The sequence below is a fragment of the Octopus sinensis genome, linkage group LG7, assembly GCF_006345805.1.
Source record: "Octopus sinensis linkage group LG7, ASM634580v1, whole genome shotgun sequence".
NCBI lineage: Eukaryota > Metazoa > Mollusca > Cephalopoda > Octopoda > Octopodidae > Octopus > Octopus sinensis.
In genome coordinates this window covers 30,851,351-30,874,486 of record NC_043003.1, presented here as the reverse complement: position 1 = coordinate 30,874,486, position 23,136 = coordinate 30,851,351, and the positions used below count along the sequence as shown (strand labels likewise).

Here is a 23,136-nt window from a genome sequence, read left to right as displayed (position 1 = left end):
CAGTTAAGAACTTTACAATTCAAAATCATCTAAAATATACAATGATGTTGATTTCTAAATGCAAGGCATAATCAGATTCAACCTGTTCGTATCAAATATATCAAGTGAGGTTGTGTAGTAAGAAATTTGCTTTCAGACCACATGGTTCCAGGTTCAGTCACACTGCACACTTGGCATCTTGAGAAAGTGTTTTCTACTGTAGACCTGGGTTGACCAAAGACTTGCAAGAACAAAAACAGCCTCAAAATCCTTTACAGTGCAATTCATTACAGCAAAATATATGAACACAGAATCCAGAAAATTGGAATTTAGTTTAGGGTATTTAGTTTATCAACTGCTATGTCTTTTTGTGAATGTTACCAATTATCAGTAGTGAGAGCAAACCCATTTGAGGGAAGGTGAAGGAGGATAAAGCATCTGGCCTTTGGCTACTGTTAGAAAAAGTCAGGTGTATTGCAAGCATTCAAGTAAAGGAGGTTTTGTTTTCCTTTTGCTAAGGCCTAGAGGAAGGGGCAATGCCCAAGGCGTCTGTAGTTCCAGTGAGCTTGATGTCATTAGTGCTCCATTTAAATTGTTGCTGGTCAATATTTGTAAGAAAGACATGGACATGGAGAAGATTCCAAAGAGAATGTTCTGGGCAGCAAGGACTGAGAATACTTATTAGTGCAGGGCCAGGGTTACAGTGGATGCAACTTGGATAAGAGAAGATAAAATGAGTGAATCACGGGTGCTTGAATTGAGAAGGCATGAAAAAAAGTATTTTTGAGAAAGACAACTTTTATAACAGTTATAGGAAAGACAGAGAGAGGGGACAGTATGTCTGTGGATAGAGGCTGAAGTGTGTTTGTTAATGAAAGATTATCAAGCAATGAATGGCTTTTCTCTGAACACAGTTCAAAATGTCTAAGAATAAATTCTCTTTTCGTTTCAATCATCTCCGCAGCCCTGAAAATGGTCGTAGGAGCTGCTTTTTTTCAAATTAAACCAATCTAAAAATACAAACACATGATATCATCCTCAATGCTAATGAATTTCAATATTGAATGATTAACTCATGATGCAAATTTTTCAATATTAACTCTCCTTCCCTCTCTCTCTCTCTCACACACACACAGTGCTCTAATCTTAAGAAAGATAAATTACTGTACATAATTCTATCTGCCAAGTTAGGAGAAAAGTATCAAAGGTCTGTCAAAATCATTCAAGCAACATCTTCAATATCACAAGTCACTTCAACAACAAGAACAACATAACTATCAACACAAACTCCCTAATCAATATTTCCCTCAAATTGGTCCATTCCACAACTGAATATGATAATAAAATTTAAAAAGTTTCAGTGACAAGGTGTAACTTATCTCTATTCTTTTAGTATTAAGAAGCTGAGAAAGAAATCTCCTTTTGAATTAGAACTCAGGAAACTTTCCCACATAATCTCATGCTAGCTAGGTCTACTAAAGCAATCTATATTGACCACATTTACTGCAAAATATGTGAAATGGGCTTGAACTCAAAAATCTGCGAGCTGGTGCTCCAACACAGAACAAATTTAGTGACTTCACTTCTATTATCTAAATATAAAATAAATGAAGGACAAAATACAAAGTTAATAGCCCAATTCAGAGCTCTAGATAATCAAAATAGCCTAATCTCTTTAATGACAGCGGATCAGTACTAGCTAGCTACCATTAGCTAAAGAAGTAATTCATACGCACACAACTTTCTTTTCCTCCCCACCCCACCTTTTAATACTAAAGCTTACTAGGTTAGTAGGGTACACCTGGTGAGATATGTTTAGGACCCTCAGTTCACCAAATTTAGTTTGGTTTACCTTCTTCATATCTAAATCCAAGATTCGTATTGTAATTCAAGTGCAAGTTATAAAGTATCTTGAGTAAGTTAACGGTACAAGGTTATTAAGTGCAATACAAACTTGCTGTCCTTAAAGAAATCCCAACAACTTTTCTCAACAACCAAATTATTCCAAGTGGATTCTGATTTGCAAATAATGCTAAAAGCAAAGTTAAAATTCTTGTTATGATATATAACATAACCAATATATTTAACAGAACACCATACATTCCTTTCAAAATATTTTATATAAGGGAATGATGAAGAAAGCCTATGGAAATTTTTTTCATGTCATCAATGAAAAATTCTCAAAAGCACCCATATGTTTCCTAACAAGTTCTCTCATTTAGCTTATTCTTGTCAATAGCAATCAAACATACAGTGATCGTGAGGTTTAAGTGCAGAATGTTTGATGTTATTCATGAGAGCAGGCATAGCCATGATGTTTACAAGTTCACTTCACAACCACATGTTTCTGGGTTCAATCTTACAGCTTGGCACCTTGAGCAAATGGTTTCTATCACAGCCTTAGATTAACCAGTACTTTCTGAGTAGAATTTGGAAGATTGAAACTGTGCAGAAACTTATATATATATATATACTGTGCAGGTGGCACGTAAAAAACACCCACTACACTCGCGGAGTGGTTGGCGTTAGGAAGGGCATCCAGCCGTAGAAACACTGCCAGATCTGACTGGGCCTGACGAAGCCTTCCAGCTTCACAGACCCCAGTTGACCCGTCCAACCCATGCTAGCATGGAAAGCGGACGCTAAACGATGATGATGATGATGATATATATATATATATACACACACACACAGTCTCTCAACTACTCTCACAACTATAAATCTGTTCCTCTCATCACACACACACGCTCGCTCTTTCTCTCTCTCTCATATTTTCCTTCACTCATAGGGACTCCATTAAGCCCTTTGCTTGGTATTTGAAAAGCAATTTCACTGGTGTTGATGCAATAGAAAAAAAAAACAATATATTCTGCAAAGTGGTTGGAAGTGTATTCAGCTGTAGAAACCATGTCCAACCCATGCCAGCATGGAAAGCGGGTGTTAAATGCTGATAAGGTGGGTGGATTCATGAACAGATATATTATAGAGAGATGAAGTCATTCCAATTATCTAGAGCTGTATGAACTTACCATATTATTTTCATATTTTGTTTTATTTCCTTTTCACTTATACATAAGGATATTATGGGGGGTGGGTCTGTATATAGTGGAGAGACTAACAGAGTATAATGGGAGGTATAAATGTAAAAGAGTGGTAAGGGTGAGAGACTCACTCTTTTTTACAATATATATATCTATATATACATACATACACCAGTGTTTAATAAAAGTAAACAAGTTGAAACTTTGAAGTGATTGTCAACCTTTTCCATGTAAAAGGTTTAATAAACATGTACACTACTAAAAAGCAATGACTAATCTTTTAGTTTAATGTTAAACTGTTTTTATTCATAGCTTGAAATAAAAGCTAACATGAACACACACACACATCTCTACTTTCCTTTTCAAGTCCTATAGGGCATTTTTTCCATTACTTCTGCAACATATCTCAAGCTGTGTCACAGCCAAAAGGCCTTTATATGTAAGAATATATATATATATATATATATACTAACTACTTCTGTTATTTTCCATTATGTCTTGTCCTTATTCTGTCACTGTTTATCACTTATTTATGTTTTCGTCACCGTCCTTTATGACCACTCACTTATTCTAGCAGTGTTTCTTGTTCATATCACCAAAGTGAACAATCTTATCAATAATGGCGTGAAATTATGATGATTTTTTTATTAATAACTGATGAGAGATAACCATGTCCATTATCTGTGATTTTACCATGTGTTCCTACTCATATATACAGTGTGTGTGTTATATATCATCATTTAACATCCATTTTCCATACTGGCATGTGTTGGACAGTTTGACAGGGGCTAGCTTGGCAGAAGACTGCACCAGGCTTCACTGTCTGTTTTGATAGGGTTTTTTATGGCAGGATGCCCTTCCTAACACCAACCACCTTACACACACATACCCACAGAGGATAAAAACTTTGTTGAGAAAAAAAACCAACCACAAGTCTCCAGAGATACTTTCCTTGCATTAAGTTAGACAGTCCCTGGTCACTCACACCTTTAGAAATACAGTGAACCAGTGATTGGTAAACTGGAAATCTGTAACCAATGACCTTGTTCCCTAATTGTGATGTAAAATTTAAGAAAAAAACAATAATAATAGTAGTAATTAATCAAACAAATCCTCTGACTAAATCTGAAAACTCTGCTTCTAATTGCTTGTCTGTTGGCAGTATGAAAGGAATAAAAAAAAAATAAATGAATTTTTTTTTAATAGAAAAAAATGGAGATAAAACAGTAGAATTAATATTTAAACTTTATTAAAATCTGAAAATCGAATTTGCTCAGATTGCATTTTTGATAATAACATCAGTAGCATGTTTATGATAATAACATCAATAGAACATCTGTTAACTAACTGTAACTAGTAGGCCTTGACAAACAAAAACAAAGAGATTTTTTCCAATTTTTCTGATGGAATGAATATCAAGCAAACAATACTAATGGGAGGTGGCATCAACCATGTCAAACAACCTTCAAACATAATTTACAACATGAATGGAAAAGTCAATTCATTTCCAGTATAATGCAACCATATTGAAATATATAGACAAGTTTCATCATTCTAAAAGCTTTTGGAATTCAATTACTTTATAGAATCTAACTTCCGTAATAAATTCTATTTACTTTACTATATTTTTATTATCATCAATCATTCAATCAATCAATCAGCATTTAATTTACACAACAGAGTCAATTGCTTGAGTTTTTGTAATCAGATGCATCCATTACCAATGGGTAGCTAATTATTGATATTGAGAGAGAGAGAGAGAGAGAGAGAGAGAGAGAGAGAGAGAGAGCCTGCATAAACTATATCAATGAAAGGAGTTGAGCTCAGTAAGGAAAAAGAATCAATGAAGCAATTCTCTAATACAATGCTTCTCCAATTTACACTAAGTTGTACCCTAGCTATAATACCCTTATAGAATTATATGAACTGTACCAGTTAAAAGTTAAGAGCCTTTTCTAAGAGACAGGATATGAAATATTGATATTTCAGCCTGATGAATAACTAGGGAGTAACTTTTTCCTTCTTTGTTTCTTTTTTTATTTCATTGTGTTCCTGACACTACCTTCACTTGAATTCAAATGGAAAGTCAAGGCTTATTAAAATTATGCAATTGATATGTAACTCATTTCCATGCATATTTGCAAGTGGAAATTGAACAAATGCCTATTGTGAGTGTGTGTGAAAGAGAGAGAGAGAGGGAGAATACATGCATGTGTGTCTGGGTGAATGTTTACATTCTACTTCCTGCTTCACACTTTCAAACACAAGTGGAGTAAAACAATCCTTTAGTTGAAAGTGGGTGAGTCTTAGCAATAGGAAAGGAATCCAGTTGTAAAACAATGCCTCAATAAGTAACCATCCAACCCATGCTTACTTGGAAAAACAAATGTAAAACAAATGAAACAAATTATATGATATGCCTGCTTATAGAGTGAGTGTTATAATGAACTGATGTTATATTCAATTTCATCTGTCTCTACATTTTGAGTTCAAATTCCAAGAAGGTTGATTTTGCCTTTCATCCTTTCGGGGTCATTAAAATAAGTGGCAGACGAGCTCTGAGGTCAATGTGATCAACTTACCCCCTCCCTCAAAATTATTGGCCCTGTGCCGAAATTTGAAATCAATATTTATAATCATAGTAACTGTCAAATATTAAAACAAAATATCCGTGGACATTGTTAGTATCTTATACATATTATTGGTTGGCTGAGACAGAGGTAAAAGAGGTGGAGTGGGGAACAATAGCATTGATTCAATTGAAGACCATTCATGATAAAGAGATAATCTGGCAAAAGTACTGAAAAGAAATATGAACTTGAGCAAGTGTTTTAAAGCCTTATAATAATCATACAGCAGTCTGGTCTGAAGCAAAACATATATTTACTCTTATCTTTGAAAGTAAGCATTATTATCTATCCCAAGTACATAATTATCCATTTCAGTGTTATAGGTATTTTGAAGTTGCAGTGTCAGAGCTGACTGGAGCTATACAACCTCATTATCACAGACTGATATACTCTACATCCTAAATATGTAAAAGTTTGAAAGTACATTAAGAAGTAAAATACCTGCTCCAAGCACTCATGCAAATGTATAGATTTATTAAAACCATATTAATGTACAAAAAAAAATGTTACAAGAAACACTGAAAAAAAAAATCAAATAAATATACATAATTACTGTCCTTTATTGATTTTTCTCTCAGTGGGAGCTCCCTCACATGATAGTGTAATTATTTCAAGTCTCCTGATCTACATAAATATGCACACACTTTCTAGATACTACCACAGAGCAAATCACAGCATTTTTGCTTTACTTTCACAGCATACATTTTCACCTTAAGACTTAAACATTGCAAAAACATCCCACCCCAATACACCAGCAACTTTCTTCCCTCATGCATTTCTTCATTCTAATAACTAGATAATTTTTCAGCACTACAGTTATTTATTTTACACATCAAGATTTACCTCTAGACATTTTTATCAAAAAGTTATGAGTAATATGTGAAAAATCCAAATCATAACACCTCACAATATTTTTATGTTATAACCTAGTGGAATTTAAACTGTGGTCAGTCAGTATCACCAGTTGATCTCTCTCTCTCTCTCTCTCACTTCTTCCCCCTGTGACATACCAACATTAGAATTGTTAAGTTGTTGTTATTTCTACATATCTAAGAAAGCAGAAAAGATAGTTTTGGAAATATTAGGTGAAGTTATATGGAAAATGCTGAGCTACAGTTTCATAACATTAAGTAGATATATAATTTTCCTGGATAGAATGCTAGTTCATCACAAGTAGCATTCCCAAATGATCTGGTACTTATTCCCAAGAACTTAGTGAACAAACAAATCAAAAATAAGAGATTCAGACTTTTATCTTTACTTGGTATGGTTTGATGGTCAAGGCAAAAAGCTGTTGGAATATTTAGGCCATTTGGTCAAATCTGCTGCAAGCATTTTTTGCATGTCTAAACTGAATCTCTTATTTTTGATAAGTTATGTTCACTTAGTTGATAGCAATAGACACCAGATCATTTGGGAATGCTACCAAATCAAAACAAAATGTCATCTCATCGACTTCAGCATGGTTAGACAGATAGATCTCATAGATGTAATTATTCACCTGTAAAATGAGAGAAACTCAGTATTGGACAGATCATCACATGGAACTGAGAATGGAAGTGAATGCTTAGAACATTTGAGAATATAAACATCAACAAACTTAATTGCAGCAACCTAAGCAGCCCAAATATCTATAAACTCCTTCAGATGCATTAAGACAAGTAGAACATGTATATTTTTTGATATACAGAGACAGAATTTTTCTATAGCTCCTATCAAATTGTTATATGGCACCATTCTACTGAAACATCAGTAAGCAATAGCTTGTCTTTTAGCTGTTATTCCATCACCATTCACCTTCCTTGCCAGGGACTTGTACCAGCCACAGATCAGTTCAGCAGCTCTCTGCAAGTTATCTTATAGAAACACCCCGGTTGTCGTCTATGTTGTAAGTTTCTGTCTCCCACATCTTTCTATCATAAGCATCAACTAAAAAAATAAGAGTATTCAGTGAATGGGCAGATGAATTTATGTCTGTTTTTTTTAAATCTAAAATGAAGTTTGATTGATTGCATCTCATACCTAAAAGGAAGTTATCACCAGTTAATATGTAACAGAACTTGAATGAAAAGCAACAAATTACTACAAATAACCATTAACATAATGGCTGTGTCCTTTGTCATGTTTTTATGTATCCTGTATAAGTTGAGGAGAGGTGTGTGGGCTCCAAAACTTTGTTAGATTTAGATGTATTGCCACAAAGATATAATTACATATACACCTAAATATCTGCATACAAAGCACACAAGCATAGACATGTACTAGCATATGTACATATTTATGTTTACATGTAACACATACACAAGCACATATATATAAAAGGGGTGCTGAAAAGCTCCTGGCTTTAAGGGTATTGCAAAAGGCTTGGATGGAGGTCCAACCTTCCAAATTCTTTTACAGGGCTTACAAAAACTGAAGGACCGCTGCAATAAGTATGTGAATCTGAGAGGGAAATATGTTGAACAAAATCATAATTGATTGATTTTTTTGTATCTTCTTTTACCCAAAGCCAGGAACTTTCCTCTTGTATATATATGTAAAGATGTGTATCAAAAGTTTTGATGGATTTAGAGAAGAGAGAGATGGTCTTATGTATATATGCATGGTAGTGGCGACTAAGTGTATATGTGTATCCATGAAAATTAGAGAACCTATGAATACAGTCTCAGAAATAGGCTGACTTTATAGTACTAGTTTATAGTATGTGGTGAATTAAGTATACATGTCTACTTCCAGCGATGAAATAATAAAAGAAATAAATTGCATAATAGAAAATTTGAAACAAAAGTGAAAAAATTTCTCTAATATACCTGCCTATATAGGCTGACTGCATTCTTATTCAATAGAACTTTAATTAAAAGTAACATATTTCAGGCACATGATAATATTTATTCATTTTTTTTTTCTTTTTTATACAATCCAATAATACATATGTCAGTATGTGAATTGAAAGAAAAAAGCAGAAAAAAAAACACTAAATAAAATATAAAACTATATATGAAATAAAATGAAAATTGAAAAGATAAAACAGAGTAGGAAAATAAAGAAACATATTAACATCAAATAACACAAACTAAAATAATACTAACCTAATTGAAGCAAAATCTAAATTAAAAATATTGACCCATTTCAATTGTTCACAAAATTGAATCTAGACATAACAGATACACCTACACATTAAAGAGGGGAGAGAAAGAGAAAAAGACTGAATAATTGGGCAGATGAGTGTGTGTGATGTTTTAATGCTATGTAAATGCCTCCAAGAATCTCTAAGACAATGCTAAACTGATTTTAATTGCATCCAATCCTACATGCTAAATTAAATGTATCCTTATCAAACTCTTTTAATCTCTCTCTCAATCTTTGGGAATATACAGACAGTATGTCCCATTCCCAAATAAATATGCTACCAAATGTTCCATTCTCTCTGATTCTGTCAACTATCAACCACTTGTCACTCACTTCTCAAAGGAAATGGAAACAGATCTGTAGGGTAAAGCTACCCATTACTTGAAAAGCAGATAAAAGTTGGCAACGGGAAGAGTATCAAGCCATAACATCTTGCTTCAAATAAAGCCCCATTCAAACCCATACTAACATCGGAAAAACAAAGCATTAAATGAACAATTAGCAAGGAGCTCAGAATTCATAACCTGTCACTACAATTCAATACTACTTTGAATTTCTGTCCACAACATTTAACTATTAAATGTACCAGCCCACTTTCTTTTTTGTCTTAGCCATAGGAGGAAAGGGCAGAGCCCAAGATTTTTTTTTTTCAAGATCTTTAAGTTTGGTGAGAGGAAGAGGAGTTATTCTCAGATCAGAGATACAACCCTAATTCTTGCAACAGAATGGACTCTGTCAAAGGCCTTCAATGTCTAGGTGGTGATATATTATATACATACAACTCACAACTCAAAACAGAAGCACAAGCAGAAGTTTAGCTATAAAAAATAGGAAGTGTTTTGCAGAATTGCAATGGCGAGTTCAGTTGTGCCCACAAGAAAAGTCAACATGGGCAAACCTGGTGTCCTATCCAAGGGATGAGATTTGGCTTTCAGTATACTTTAAGAGTATATCAACCAGAAGTAGCCACCAGCTTCTTAGAAGACATCCAAATTCACTTGAAAAAGAGATTTTAAAAAATATATATGTTGTAACAATCATGAATTTTGAAAGAAAAAAAATTGTTGCTCTAACTTTCTTACTTGAATATATATGACAATAGGTCAGTACTGATTGAGCAAACCTAGGATAAAAGGCTCTGCTCATCCTATCTTTTTATTTTTGTCCCTAAGATTGCATATCTAAGACTACATTAATGAATGTCCAACTCATTTCAAAATGGCACGGTATTATCTGAGGATAGTTTAACTATTCAGCTATTTCAGCAGGTCTAGCAACAACATAGCAGTGTTCATTCATTGCTACATAGATAATCTCTATAACAGTGACTGTGATCGGTGGAAAACATGTTAAAACAGATGGTTTCAAGGCATTCATAACTAATTACATGGAAACATGACAACCATTTAGAAACAAAATCTGTTTAAAAAAAAAAAATTTTTTTAATTTTTTTTTTGTTAATGGAAAATTCCAAATGCTACAATTCAGAGATAATTTCTTTTATTTGTCAGAGAATTCTATTCAATCAAGTTTCTACTTGACCAAGTGAGTGCTAATTTATCCTGTTCTTTGTCTGTTGCTACACTTTATTTGCTTCAGTTGTTGTTTAGCCCCAAGTCAACCCTGGTGGAATATAAAATCTATAATCAAAAGTGTTGTAAGTGGGACTGTCTCATCTTTATTCAGGCCATGAATTTATGAATATGTGTCCTTTAATTTAACAAGACAGAGTATTAGTTGAAAGAGATTTACCTACTATTTCTAGTAACAATGTAGAGTTTCTATTATTAGCTTGCAGATACTCTGTTGATGCAGTAGACGTGTCAGTCTGAAAATCTCGTGCAAAGTATCAAAGGTTCTATTTTCACACTTTATTTGCAAGTTTGAAGAAGATCAAAAATTGATAATCTTTTGAAAGACCCTCCTAGACTGGGAAGAAGTAAGGTGGGGTGAGTGGAATTAATATTCAGGTGAATATCTGAAGATACATTGAGTGGCATAGTAATTCCAACCAGATGTTATAGTAGAGGAGGACTAGATAAAGAGTTTTAAGCATAAGGTTTGTCAGATGCGATACAGAAGTAGGTGAGTGAATCAAGTAGATTTATTGAGGGAGTGGAAGCAAACTCAGAGAACACAGTGTCCTACTTAGAAGTAAACAAAACAGAAGGAAGGTGCAATCAAAGGTAGGTGAAAGGTAAAGAAAAAAAAAACCCTTTAATGGGTTTTAATGGTGTGAATTGAAAAAGCAAACTGGATAGTCAGATCATGTGGTTTGAGAATTCAAAGGGTTAAAAATTTAAAAAGGTGTTTCTCTTAAAAATCAATAAGAGAAAAGAACAGAATCCATTCAAAGATCAATTAGTTACTTGATCACTGAATAGATTTGGTTCTTCACCTTTACTTAAGGAGAAATACATTCAACAGACATTTGCTATCTCCAAGTTTAAAAAATTGTATTTTCATTTTTAAAATGACATCAGTTAAACTACCTGAACCTAACTAGATGACTAATTGCTTATTTTTATTTAAAGTTTTCAAGCTGTTTATTAAAGACACTGTGTTTCTTGTACTCAAAGATTCTAAAATTGCTCATGCTACAGAGTGTTAACATTGAAATTATCAAGTTAGTAAAAAGTAGGGAAATGTCCCACAAGAATGATGTTTACATCACCAAAAAAAAAAAAAAAAAACATTATAACACTCATGAGTATGAAAATAATTATCCAATAAGATTAAGAGCAAATATGATCCTAGAAAGATTTGAAACTATAATCCAGACAGATGAAATTAAATACACTAAATCATTTACTTCAGCAGTCAATCCTTTCTACCAACTTCATTATTCTTCTTCATAAATATCGACTGGTTTCTTTTGACTTGGCAGAATGCACCAGATTTATAGGAAAAAGGAAAGCAAGCATGCAGTGTGACAGTTGTTCCTTTTCTTAAAGACACTGGCACAAAGTGACACAAAGAAACGCACACACAAAATAAAAAGCAGGTCACAGTCGCTTTCTGAATCTGAAAAGAACTTACCTTTCAGCTAAACAGTAATTTATACTTTTACTTATCCTTCCTTGTTCTATTGAAGAACAAGCTAGAGGTGAGGAGGAGGAAAAGATAGAAGAGAAATAATAAGTAAAATAGCAATGATAGAGAGAGAGGAGGAGGATGAAGGTTAGAAGAAACAGCAAAGGCAATAAGACGAGGATGGAAGAAATATTCACTACAATGGTAATGACAAACATGATGACAACAATGCCTACTAAAGTAGATTTCTTTTTTAAATTCAGATCATATCATGTATTATACAATGAAGTAAAAGAGGGCACATGCACTCATGGGAGTAGGATCTGCAAAGATCATGGGGTGTGATCCCACCTCATAATTGAGGCATAAACAAAACATAAAGGCTAGAAAGTGACAACTGTGGATGGAGGTCTTTTAGGGAAAGCTGAAGAGAGAGAAGGTCTGATGTGACAAGTGATGACATAATAAGCAACCAAAGCACACAAACTTGTTCTAACAGTGTGTGCACACACATATATATATAGTGGAGCAATCAGCAAAAGCTAACCAGCTGTTAGGAAGGACCCACTAATTAACATGCACCATCCTCTAGCCCACACCACAGACCCATATGTGTTATCTTCTACCACTATTGTAATGGCATCTACACACCTCAGAGCAATTTAGTTACATGTGACATCTCTTCAACCTCACCTGAGACTCTTCTTCTTGTCCCTCTCTCAAGTCCTAACACAAACCAATTTCCCCAATACTTCCTCTACAAGATGTCAACCCCTTGCAATTCCCTAAGCAATCATCTTTCCTTAAATGGGTTGACATGCAGCTGTTAAAGCTGAGCAACAACCACATCAGTACAATCAGTTACAGAAGGCTTTCTTCCTGTCTTCTGAAACCATTAAAACAAAATATTTTAAAAGGCTGAGTATGTACTTATACACATAACTCTGAGCAACCAACAAACTGATACCTGATTGGATAGAAAGAATGTAAACATATCATGTGATCAACAAACAAGTGAAATTTTTGTTTGTGAACTAATTATGCTTTTATGGTATGTCATAGATGTAATTTAATGTTGATATCAGTTACACATTAAACATGTTTAAAAAATATAGAACAAGAAAATATTTCAGAAAACAAAAAACTAAGTCATTAGTGTTGATCCCTTATTGAGAGGGTTGCAATATGCTAGGCAGTAAATAAATTACTTTTCTTTCTCTAGAAATAGTGGTTAAATTACCCTCATGACACAATAATGTAAAATTCATAGACATAATATGTTTGAAAGTAACAGCTGAAATATTAATGGCTGGAACACTTATGATCATAGGGTTGCTCAATTTGGGCACATTTTGGACTAGCCAAAACATTTCTTTATGGCAGAACAGATTCATGAAATTTTGATTTTGTCTTGATTTAATCTCTCAATACCATGATTAAATCAATGCATTTTCCGACTTCCTTTGGATGTCTTATATATGCACATACAACTTATTTTAAATTCAAAATGAATATATCATTTCTATGCTACAAATCCAATGACTCTTTCATTCAATCAGAATATTAATTTGCTTCAAGGTAGCGTATTCCTTTGAATTGTCAATGCTCTTATTTACTAAACTGCAATTTCAGTATACCCAATATGTTGTTTGCCTCTGAATAGATTTTCTCAAGCAGAGTTGACTGGGTGCAACTAGAGCCCTAATGCTGCATGAATGAACATTTAGCACAGTTGCAGGGAATACTGAAGCATGATATATAACTCATATCAGGAGTTAAAACCAGATCATAGTCCTTCTTCACCCAAGAGTTAACTTTCTAATCTAAAATTGCAAACATTATTTTTATACTTCAATTATTCTATATAATTCTTATACTTCCTCAGAAAACTAGATGATAATACATTTAAGGGGCTTAAATTTCTCTTCTACCTAAGTTCACAAACATTTTTGTTTGAGTGGGGTTTGTGGGAGTGTTGTTTTAGTAATGCTTCATTTGAACTGAATTCTATTATTTTCTTTCACTCACCACCTTGTATAAGGGAAATGAAATGTATAGAGGATTTACCACCATAACCACTGCTAAAACACACACAAAGTGGTGGCTTGTCCTGCTAAAAATATCAGTTAAATCTCTCAAATAACTATCAGTTTTAAAAACAAGAAAACCACATAATGGATAATGTAGTTCAAAATTAATTAAGCTTGTAAAAATGAGGTGTTCATTATTGAAATGTTTTTGGACATAGGTTTCCTCCAACAGGAGTGACCTGGGGGTTAAACACATAGGCTTAGACTTAGAATTAGGAACCAGAGCAACATTAAACCTGCCAAATACCAAAATATTTTGCTCTGCAAGATCAGCCTGACACCAACTTCACCCATGACCTCGAACACACGAGGAAACAGCTTTTCAAAGAAACAACCCTATAAACACTACACCCCCATAGTAAATACTGAAATAAAAATAGGTCACGATCCTTAAGTTTTAGGGGTTAGCACTGAAGGTTTCAGTTTTATATGGTGTTTAAAAAGTAATTTAGGTTAGCAGAACTAATTCTTCCTCAAGTTGTTGACAAAAACTATAAATTCAGTACTCAACCTACAAGAAATAGCATCTAAACTACACTGAAGTGGATTTTGAGTATCATAGATGCAGGAATAGATGTGTGATTAAGAAGCTTGCTGGTTTGGAGTTCTGTCCCATTGCATGGCACCTTGGGCAAATGTCTTTTACTAAAGATCTGGGCTGAGCAAAACCTTATGAGTGAATTTGGTGGGTGGAAACTGTGTGGAAGATACAACATGTATGTGTTTGTCCCCAACACTGCTTGACAACCAGAGTTGGTTTGTTTACATCTCCATAACTTAGCAGTTCAGCAAAAGATACCGATAAAGTAAGTGCTGACTAGAACCCTTCAAGACAGTGCCCCAACAAGACCATAGTCCAACGACTGAAATGTGTAAATGAAGACAAACTAAAATAACTGAAGACACTGCTTTAAAATATGGAAACAATACATTAATTAATGCAGTTGAAGTTGTATGAAAAGATGGAGTTATAATAGCTGGAACACCTTTGATCACATGTCTGCTTCACTAGGGCTAACCTGGGACTAAACAAATGAAGAAAGAAATGAAATGAGCTGGATTAATCAGGAATCAAACAGTCACTGACACAGTTCAATGGGAATCATCCTGTATGATAGATAACATCCTATTTTTTAACCAGGCAGGGGAAATTTCCCTGCCAAGGATGTTAGGATTCCAGAAAGAAAACTGAAGATTCCAGTGGGGCATTTGTTTTAATATGGAAAAATTCTTTACCATTATTTGAAGAGCTTTTCTTTGTTGTTTTTTGCTAGATGTATCTTATTTTCTTTAATGTTGATTTTTAAGAATGCTAATAATGCTAAATTAACATAACACTAGTAACATTATGTAAAATAAATTGTCTTATATACAGGTTGTTTTTTTTATTGGCTAGTTTGTTTTGTTTTTCGACAGGGCTTTTTGCTATATGCAAGAAAAGGTTGAAGTTAGAATTGTGAACAAGAGAGGAAGTACAAAAAAAAAAAAATTAAGAACCAGTCACACCTCATTAACAACAACACAGGCTGCCCAAACATTTCTCGTGATATTTTATTGGCTAACAATCTCTGACAACTTAAGGAAACACTCCATTTACCAGAGAGCCAAGATTGCATCACAAATATTGAGTCTCCTCTGATGAAGCCAGAAAATATTTCAGACATTAACAGGTGTAAATATATTTATGAAGCAATAAATATGCACTGACCTACACTAGAGCAGAGACATACAGATATACACAAACACACATACAAGCATATATATATGAACCACCACTCCTGCTGGTGCTCCCCTATATTTCTGCACCCCCACCACCACCATTATAGGTGTCTACTCTTTGAACCCCCCTCTTCAATACGCTATTTCACCATGCATTACCCCTCTCTCGATATCCTACGTTCTACTTGCCTAGAACCTGTCCTCTGAACCACCCCTCCCACTGGTGCTCCCCTATATTTCTGCACCCCCCCCACCACCATTATAGGTGTCTACTCTTTGAACCCCCCTCTTCAATACGCTATTTCACCATGCATTACCCCTCTCTCGATATCCTACGTTCTACTTGCCTATTACCTGTCCTCTGAACCACCCCTCCCACTGGTGCTCCCCTATATTTCTGCACCCCCCCCATAAAAAAAGCACCATCCGAACGTGGCCGATGCCAGACCCCTCTGGCACCTGTGCAGGTGGCATGTAAAAAACACCCACTACACTCGCGGAGTGGTTGGCGTTAGGAAGGGCATCCAGCTGTAGAAACACTGCCAGACTAGACTGGAGCCTGGGGCAGTCCCGAGCTCTCCAGACCCCGGTCGAAACCGTCCAACCCGTGCTAGCGCGGAAAACGGACGTTAAACGATGATGATGATGATGATGATATATATATATATATATATATATATATATATATGTATGTATGTATGTAAGCATAGATAGAATAGATACACATCCAAACAAAAACTTGCACAGGCAAGATCTTACACACATGAATGCACACACACACACAAGCCACAACCAGTAAAGTAAAGAAAGCTATCCAAGTGTTAAAATGTACATGATTTCTGAGATGGAAAAGCAGTGGTTTGAACAGTTGACACTTGGATCAAATTTCATGATATAGTATACAAGAGATAAATATAACCTATCCTCTCTTTTACGAGACGATTATGACCAGCCAATTTCATGTAACATTACCAGAAAATCTTGTACCTTATACTGTCACATCTAAGTGAACCAATACATAGACAACCGAATGTTAAGACCCAAATAAGCAAAGACATGGCCAAGCGGCTGGGGACTTCACATCATAATCATATGATTGCAAATTTCATGCTGATGTGAAAACTTCTTAGCAAGTCAGATATGTGCAGGTATGGTTGTGTGATTAAGAAGCTTGCTTCCCATATGGTCTTGGGTTCAAGTCTCACTGCATGGCACCTTGGACAAGCATTTTCTCCTGTAACCTTGGATTGACCCAAACCTTGTGAGTAGATGGAAAGTGAAAGAATATATGTATGTATGTGTATCATCATCATCATCGTTTAGCGTCCGCTTTCCATGCTAGCATGGGTTGGGCGGTTCAACTGGGGTCTGGGAAGCCAGAAGGCTGCATAAGGCCCAGTCTGATCTGGCAATGCTTCTACAGCTGGATGCCCTTCCTAACGCCAACCACTGTGAGTGTAGTGGGTGCTTTTTACATGCCACCGGCACAGGTGCCAGACGAGGCTGGCAAACGGGCCACGATTGGATGGTGCTTTTTACATGCCACCAGCACGGGGGCCAGGCGAGGCTGGCAACGGTCACGATCAGATGGTGCTTTTTACGCGCCACCAGCACGAGGCCAGTCGTATGTATATATATATATATATATATATATATATATATATATGTGTGTGTGTGTGTGTGTATGTATGCACACATGTATATATGTGTGTATCGCTGAGTTTGTACCCACCACTGCTTGACAACCAGTGTAGGTTTGCTTAGGTTCCCATAACTTAGCAGGTCAGCAAAAGAGACTATCAGAATAAGTACCAGACATAAAATAAGTAATGAGGGGTGACTTGTTCAACTAAACCCTTCAAGGTGGTGCCCCAGCATGACCGCACTACAATGACTGAAACAAGTAAAAGAAAGTAAGCCTATATTCTAAACTATGATAGGGTCACACATAAGTAATGGGGCTGCAATTGAGATGCATTTCACTACACTATACCTGGAATCTCTGTTCTCCAATCTCCAATATACAACATTTAATATGACCTGATGTTCAGCATGATAACTATGGCTAGCATAGCTTATCCTGCTTTAAACAACAACAGCAGAAATGGGTGAAGTCATTGTCATCATCATCACATTTTTCCTATATTTGCCATGGATTTGATGACTACTGATTCTAATAAGTATAGTAGTAACCATACCATATTGCTTCCAACTGACTAGATGACAATAAACTATGTGGAGTTCTAAATACACCAGTAGCAATTACATAGCTAACTGTGCACAAAGAACTTTGTGTGTGTGTAGTTCAAATTTACAGAAAACAAAAGATGAAAACAAGTGAAAGAACAACAAGCAGGTGTGTTAGTATAACACTAAGGAAGAATGGAAAAGTCTTAATTTTCAACCCTATGCTCTTTGGCAGAAAGAATTTAGGGAAAAAAACAGAGAGGGAATGAAAAAAAAGAAACGGAGAGAGACAAAAATGTGTAAAGGTTAACAGTTCAACATCATAAAAAGGCAGGAGATATGAGAGGTGAATATATTTATTTACATCCTGATTTTGTTTGTACACAGCCAAGTTAAAGCATTGATTTAACCATAATATTCTGTTGATCTGAAGAGCTAGCCTTCTATATCTGCATTGGTTTGTAAATGTATGCAGACATGTAAAATAATTTATTATACACTGAAATTATTACATGATAAAAGGTGTGAAACAACCATCATCTTATGAATATCAAGTGGTGAAATAAATATATTCACTTCTCATACCTCCTGGCTTTTTATGATCCATACAACTATTAAGAAATAATTTCATAGATTGGATCGCCTGGATTTCAGCTGTATAGAACTCTACATTATACTCCTCTGTATTGGGTTACTATGTGGTATGGTAGCTGGGCCCACTGGAGAAGCTTTCTGTGATTGCCACAGGATTTGTGTATGTGTGTGTGCATGCATGTGTGTGTGTATATATCAAAAGGATGTGTTATAATACTTTTCCACATATACAAAAACAGTCATGTCAACAATCCAACATACCTCCATCATCAGCTGCCCCACAGATATCATTATGGTTTTGACACCTGGGCAGTGTCAATCTGGCAGTGTCAACAGCACTAAAATAAGTGTTGTTAAATTTTTTTTTTTTGTTTTGTACTCATGCCATAAAAAGTTGGACCTTCATGTGAAGCCTGGTGCATATAACCTCAATGTGATACATCACCACATGTAATTAATAGGGAGTTGGATACTTTTAATTAATGGGATTATCCAATCAATTATAAGACAAAACTTCTCTCTGTTCAGCTGTTAGCCAAATCCTACTTGGGAAACTTTCTCCAAACAAAATATATGGCCTAGTCTACCTAGAATAGTGCAAATGCATATCACACACACCCACACACATACATATAAATAAGCATGTGCAAGCACACACACACACACACACACACACACACACACACACAGAACACGTGAAGATAACATGAAGATACAAACAAACTCGTGCACAAATTCAGATACACACAACACCTGCATACACACACCAACGCAGGTTAGCAAGTGACAATATTTAAAGTGACCTTGTACTCAAATATAAAAACCTTATCAACGATCCACCCACCCCAATCCACCAAAACTTTTCTATGGACATATGTTGAGAATCACAAATACAATTTTCTACTATATTATCAATTTAAAACTAAGAAACTACTTATGAACTAACATCCTACGCCAAAAAACAATACTATCTACCATTCACCACCCACATCTGAGTAATTCTTTACACATGTTCAGATACACATACATGCACATACACACAGTCTACAACCCATGTCACATATACTCACACCCACAACCTACTTACATACACACACCACACACAAATTACATACTTACACATACACACGGAAAAACTCCTGCAAGTTTATATTTATGTACACACATAGCTCCCACATGCACACACAAGCTGACCTTGAACATGCACACACAATCACAACCACAGAATCACACTTGCTCATGCAATAACCATAATGGTTCAGTCCTGAAATAAATTTGTCTAGCTCACAAGAAGCTCAGCACTCTTTGATCATCAACAAGTACAACCAGTTACCTCAATGACTGCAGTGTAAAATTATAAAACAGCTTTGAGCATAACCCCTGCTTTCTCATTGTAGAAAATTTAAAACAAAAGTTTATTAAAACATGGAGGTTCCCTATAGAATACCTTTTAACTATTTAGTATTTAAAAGTAAGATGAAATAAGTCACCTGGCTGGTTCATAAAATCCACAACCACTTTTTTTTTTTTCATTTTTTTTTGGGGGGGGGGGGCTTCAGTAGAGTTTTCATTTGTTGCAAACATTCAGACCGGGTCCCCAATTTTTTTCACCCTTCCACTCCACAGTTTTACAACAGATATTACATGTTGGGCATTATCAGCATTTACCCAGTTATGCACTCTCCTCCTCTGACGAACTGTTAAAAGAAATGTTAGTTAAGACTGTTTGATAAGAAGTTTGCTTCTTAGCTATATGGTCCTGTGTTCAGATCCACTACATTGCACCTTGGGTAAATGTCTTCTACTACAGCCCCAGACCAGCCAAAGCCTTGTGAATGAATTCGGTAGACAGAAACTGAAAGAAGCCCATTACTCTTTTACTCGTTTCAGTCTTTTGACTGCGGCAGTCTTTTTTTGCTGGAGCACCGCCTTTAGTCGAGCAAATTGACCCCAGGACTTATTCTTTAGAAACCTAGTACTTATTCTATCGGTCTCTTTCTCTGAACTGCTAAGTTACGGGGAAGTAAACACACCACCATCGGTTGTCAAGCAATGTTAGGGGATAAACAGACACACACACATACATATCTATACAGATATACGACTGGCTTCTTTCAATTTCCACCTACCAAGTCCACTCACAAGGCTCGGTCGTCCCGAGGCTATAGTAGAAGCCACTTGCCCAAAGTGCCATACAGTGGGAATGAATCCAGAACCATGTGGCTGGTAAGCAAGCTACTTACCACACAGCCACTCCTATCAAACAAAAGACTGGATAAGTCTGCAATCTCTGTTTTGATATGTAAATATGTAATTACTCTGCAAATAGAATTCACTAGAAATTTCAATTGCTATGTGCATCTCATTCAAAATAAAACATCTATCATCATCATTGTTCAACGTCCGCCTTCCATGCTGGTATGGGTTGAATGGTTTGACATAAGCTGACCAGACAGAAGACTGCACCAAACTTCTGTGTCTATATACAAACATTTGATTAATGCAAACATACAGATGCGCTTCATGAGGACACAGCTTGGATTATAACCACTTACATATATATATATATATATCTATATATATATATATATATAAATGTAAATATGCATGTGTGTGTCTGTGTTTGTCTTCCACCACTGCTTGACAATTAGTATTGGTTTGTTTATGTTCCCATAACTTAGAAGTGTGGCATAAGAGACTGATAGAAAAAGTACCAGGATTAAAAAAATATAAGTCCTAAGGTCAATTCATTCGACTAAAACCCTTCAATGTACTGCCCCAGTATGGCCACAGTCCAATGACTGAAACAAGTAAAATGTAAAAGGTTCTTCCTTGAACTTCACTGAAACTGAAGAAAAATATTTGTATATATATAAGAAATAAAGTGATTTATGGTGGGGAAGATAAAAAATGAGAAAGGTTCACTGGACAAGTAGAGTGTTATTTGACAGAGAGAAAGGTGTAGTGAATTGTAGAAGATGATGGGAATATAGCCAATGATGTAAATTGCAAAGAGAAATAGGATGAAATGGCTGAGCCATGTGCTGAAGAAGGATGAACATGACTGGGTAAAGAAGATTGAGAAAGATGATGGAGAAGAAAATAAGGCCAAGAGTGTAAGTAGGGTGTAGTAGATAAGACAATATGGAAAAGATTGTCATGGAGTCAGGAGGTTAACCTCTACTTAAATAGTGATAATGGACTTTAAGCACCAGCTGTTGCTGCCTTCTGTATATATCATGCCAATATGATAGAATTATTCATTCTAACATAATATTCAACAAGTGGCTGCAGACTGTTGCAGGTCAACAGGCAGTAAGACTATAAGCTACATGATTAGAGGTTAATGTCCTTCCACGAGCATGTCATAATCCAACACAGCAATGGTTTCAATTCCTCTGAACACCAGATCCACCTCTCAACATACATTGTTTAATCCCTCCTATCCTTACAATAAAACATGTTGCTAAATGTTTCCATCATAAAACTACAGTCCCTTGAAATTCCCTTCTTAACAGCATTACTGTTATCCCCAGGACTATGCTAAAAGGCACACTGGACATAATCATATCATCATTTATTCATACTTAATATATCTATGACTATATTATAGATGGTACAATGTAATTTGAAGAAAATTTGGTTGCTATTTTTAGGAGCTCAGTCAAACACTTATGAGACCTCCTTATTGGTTTCCTGACCTTCATTTTAATCCACAAGTACCACTCAGTAAAAGTTCAAGCTGAACATCAACTAAATCGACCCCACCCATCTGGAAAAGCCTATAAAAGTTACAGACACTGCTTGTTGGATTCAATAGTAAAACCAAAAGAGAAAATCTGACCAAACCATTTAACAGTAAATTTGTACCATAGAGTAGGGTACAGTGTAGAAATTTCTAGATAGAATGTTTTGCCAAAGTACTTTTAAACAGCGTTCTACCCAAGCTCCATAATAAATCAAATTCATTTTATCCTATAAATAACTGGAAATCTTAATATTTCCAGCTATAAGCTAGTTGAATCACAAGAAATAAATGAACCTCACACGAAATGTACTGGTCCTACTTTATGGATGAATGATTGTTTTGTTGTTTAAACCCAGTGCAGCAATTCGTGATCAAAGGCTTTGCAAGTGTGACCCATCCTGTTTTTTAGGACTAAATTAAGTAATCCTTATCCTTACATAAGATAGCTAGGTATGATTTGTGTGTAATTTGGCTGCTATTTTTCTTTTCTAGGAGGTCATAGAGCACATAGAAATTCACTCACTCATTTTCAGACAGAACTGCTTAAAATTAGAAAATGTTTTCATCCACAAAAAGGAAAAAAAAATTTACATCCCACACACACACACACACATACACAAATAAGAATAACTTGAAAATATATATAACTTTCCAGAATCATCCAACCCGTGTTAGTTTACTGCAACAACAAGAGCAGCAACAAAAGAGAAAATTAAATGCAAACCAAATACATAACCTTAATGAAAGGAAGGAAATTAGCAATGTACAGTGGAGGGAGATCAAGGAAGTGGCCAGAGTGAGCCTCATAACTGGAAAAGATGACATAGAAAAAAAAAACATATGGAAAGTATGTATGTTGTAATGTAACCACTAGGATACATGGAAACTAGCAATGGTGTTTGTTAACCTGTTAGCTTTGACTGAGCAGACCTATGATCAAAGTCATTTTAACTAGGAACATACTGGTTTGTTTGCTTTTTGCATTG

The 23,136-nt window shown here is 35.3% G+C and overlaps 1 protein-coding gene across 13 annotated transcripts in view; it reads right to left on the bottom strand.

The window, feature by feature from the left end:
• Positions 1-23,136, bottom strand: part of LOC115213916 (probable protein phosphatase 2C T23F11.1) — a 242,823-nt gene that overhangs the window by 130,956 nt on the left and 88,731 nt on the right. The window contains exon 1 of one of the 13 annotated variants that reach the window (XM_036504690.1): positions 11,819-11,879. The exons of the other annotated variants lie outside the window; for them this stretch is intronic. The gene's annotated coding sequence lies outside the window, so the exon portion shown is untranslated. Of the gene's footprint in view, positions 1-11,818; positions 11,880-23,136 lie in introns of those variants that run through there. 13 annotated transcript variants of the gene reach the window in all.